The 2,917-nt window shown below is 38.2% G+C and overlaps 1 pseudogene; it reads right to left on the reverse strand.

Moving 5' to 3' along the window:
- Positions 1–374: 374 nt before the first annotated feature.
- LOC125104692 (rRNA-processing protein FCF1 homolog) lies at positions 375–957 on the reverse strand (annotated as a pseudogene).
- Between the last annotated feature and the right edge of the window lie 1,960 nt (positions 958–2,917).

Raw genomic sequence — 2,917 nt, forward strand, 5'->3', positions numbered from 1 at the left:
TAGTGAAAATATATTCTTCCAGATTGTTAATTTTGCCCATGATGTCCTGTGTAGAAAAGAAATCCATAATTTTGATCTGACCTAATCCATAAATACTTCACTTCACCATTTATTATTTTGCTCATTCTTCAGGTTATCAGTCTTACTTATTTTTTTTATGTGAGCAATCATCTGATATATAAAAAGAATCAACAAAATTAAGAATCATACAAAATATCTATTTCAAAACAACATCAAAAACTGAGTGTATCTGACCATCCTCAGATCATAACAGGGCAAATGAGTAAGTGGAATAATTCATGCTATCCCATATTACTCAATGAACTGGCAACAGAACAAGCTAGTAAGGGCAGAAGAACTCTATCTTTTAAGAATTAGAACAGAGGGGCTCCAGAATCATCCGATACCTGCTCAATGTTGTACCTCTGGTTAGAAATGTACATGATGAGAACTCCATGGATCTTCCAGATCCTTCCTTTAAGGTCTTGGTGGCCATAATAACACTTGTGCTGAGTTACCCTCTGTACTAAGCAGTCATCTGCATAAGTTCCTGTGTGTGTTCATGATAGCTATTCAAATCTTGGATCCTTGACAATCCTTAGAGCCACATGATATTTCTGCTGTAATTTCTCAGCTTCAGCCATTATGCAGTCAGTCCTACAAGGGATACCCTTGGCATACAAATGTCATCACTGACTGTACTAACTCAGGTTTGTTTAATGGAAAAGTTGATAAAATTGGTATCAACCTGGATGTGGTCAGGTGGGCTCAGCTCTGTGTTATACGGGAAGAATAAGCAGGCTAAGGATGTTGCGGGATGTCTCTTTCCTTGAGTGTACTGAGATTTTTCTTTTCAGGTTTTAATCTATCCTTCTCTGTAAGCCTCTGATGTCAGAGACTAAGCATTTACTTTGTAGCCACATTCCTTCTTGCTTTCTTTTGATTCCCCCTGTTCATGCCACACTCTCATTTCTCAGTCCTTCTTCTTTAAAACAACTTTTTCATTTGGCTTCCAGGACTTGACTTCCTTTAGACTCATTTTAACCATGTCTCTGGCTAATCTTCAGACTCCTTCCTTTATGCTTCTTTTTTATTTCTATCTCTCAGCATTCCCCACAGCTCCATTCTCAGTCTTTTTATTTTTTTCCTAACTCTACTCATTGCACAGGAAATTGCATCCATTCTCAATAACTGCAATTTACATACATGCCCATGAGTCTCAAATTCTGTCTCTAACCAAGACCTTTCCTCTAACTCCAGACTGGTACATCTAAGTCCTCAGTGCATCACAAATCAGACAGAGTTCTATTGGAGAAGCAGAACCAGAAGGACATACACTGCAGCAGTCAGTTGGCTTGTGGGATGGTGGGCCCTGATTAAGAAAGTGAGAAATCTGTAGGGCAGTCTGTCAGGAACGGGAGGCTGGAGCTCTCAGAAAAGGGCTCAAGTAATTATCCACAAGAGCCAATGACTTCCTATCACAGGGAAAAAGTTAAGGTGAGAAAATAAATGTTTGTTCCACAAATTAATTGATGTCTTTTATTTCCTTCCTAAGGATTTTCTTTTTCTTTCTCTTTTTTTTTAAAGATTTTATTTATTTATTTGACAGAGATCAAAAGTAGGCAGAAAGGCAGTCAGAGAGAGAGGAGGAAGCAGGCTCCCCACTGAGCAGAGAGCCTGATGCGGGGCTCGATCCCAGGACCCTGGGATCATGACCTGAGCCAAAGGCAGAGGCTTTAACCTCCCAGGACCCTGGGATCATGACCTGAGCCAAAGGCAGAGGCTTTAACCCTCTGAGCCACCCAGGCGACCCCCTATGGATTTTCTTAACTGGGGAAAGAAACTAACTTACATGTGCAATATTTGCTCTGCACTATATAAATTAAATGTTTTAATTAATATGAAAAGTAGTATCTACTATTTATCAAGCACTTGCTATGTGCCCAGTACTGTTCCAAGAACTTTAGGTATTATCACTGTCAAGTCTATATCAACACTGTGAAGCATATTATCATGATTACCAGTTTTCACTTAAAAAAGCTGAGGCATGGAGAGATAAGCATCTTGCCTAAATTCACAGTTTATAAGTGACAGAGTCTGTATTTAAACCCAGGCACTCTGAGTTTAGTGCTTGTACTAAAATTTATTTACAGTGGGAAGGAACTACAATCTTTGTTTACAGGGGTAAAGAAGCTAAGATAATGACACAATAGTGACAGTGGGGGAGGTTTAAAACAATCCAGAGCTTCCAATATAGTTACAGGTTGCAAAGGCACACACATTTACCCCTTAAAAACAAGTGAAATTTGCTAAGACAGACATAATTATGCAAATTTTTTGTGGAAATAATTGGTAGCAAAAATGACCAAATAAACATTGATGGGCTATATAAATTGCTTGAAACATCTTAGAAAGAATGCTTTTACATGCTTGAATATCTCCAGTATTAAAACTGGGGAACCAATAGGTCACACCCAGCCTGTTGCCTGGGGTTTTTTAAATACATTTTTTAATTGGAACATAGCTACTATTATTTGTTTACATATTGTCATATTGCCTATGGCTGCTTTCATGGTAGGAAACAAGGTTAAGTAGCTATAGTAGAGACCATAAGACCTGCAAAACTGACAATAACTTTCATTTAGTCCTTTATAGAAAATGTTCGCTGACCAATGCATAGAAGAAAGCCCTTAGAAATTATTATTGCAACAATATTGTAAATTATTATTGTAACAACTATTCTGCTTTCTTTCTTGCTCCAGTATCCAGCTGGCTTTGGGGTGAAGACAGAATTTGGCATGGGGTCATGAGAGCAAAAACGTCCCCCCAAAATACAAGCAGTCATGCCTTCTTACAGGTGCTTATGTTTAGGTAACAAATCTACTCAAAATCATTTAACACAAATTGAAAGGCAAAC

This window comes from Lutra lutra, chromosome 1 (assembly GCF_902655055.1).
Source record: "Lutra lutra chromosome 1, mLutLut1.2, whole genome shotgun sequence".
In the NCBI taxonomy this organism is placed as follows: Eukaryota; Metazoa; Chordata; class Mammalia; order Carnivora; family Mustelidae; genus Lutra; species Lutra lutra.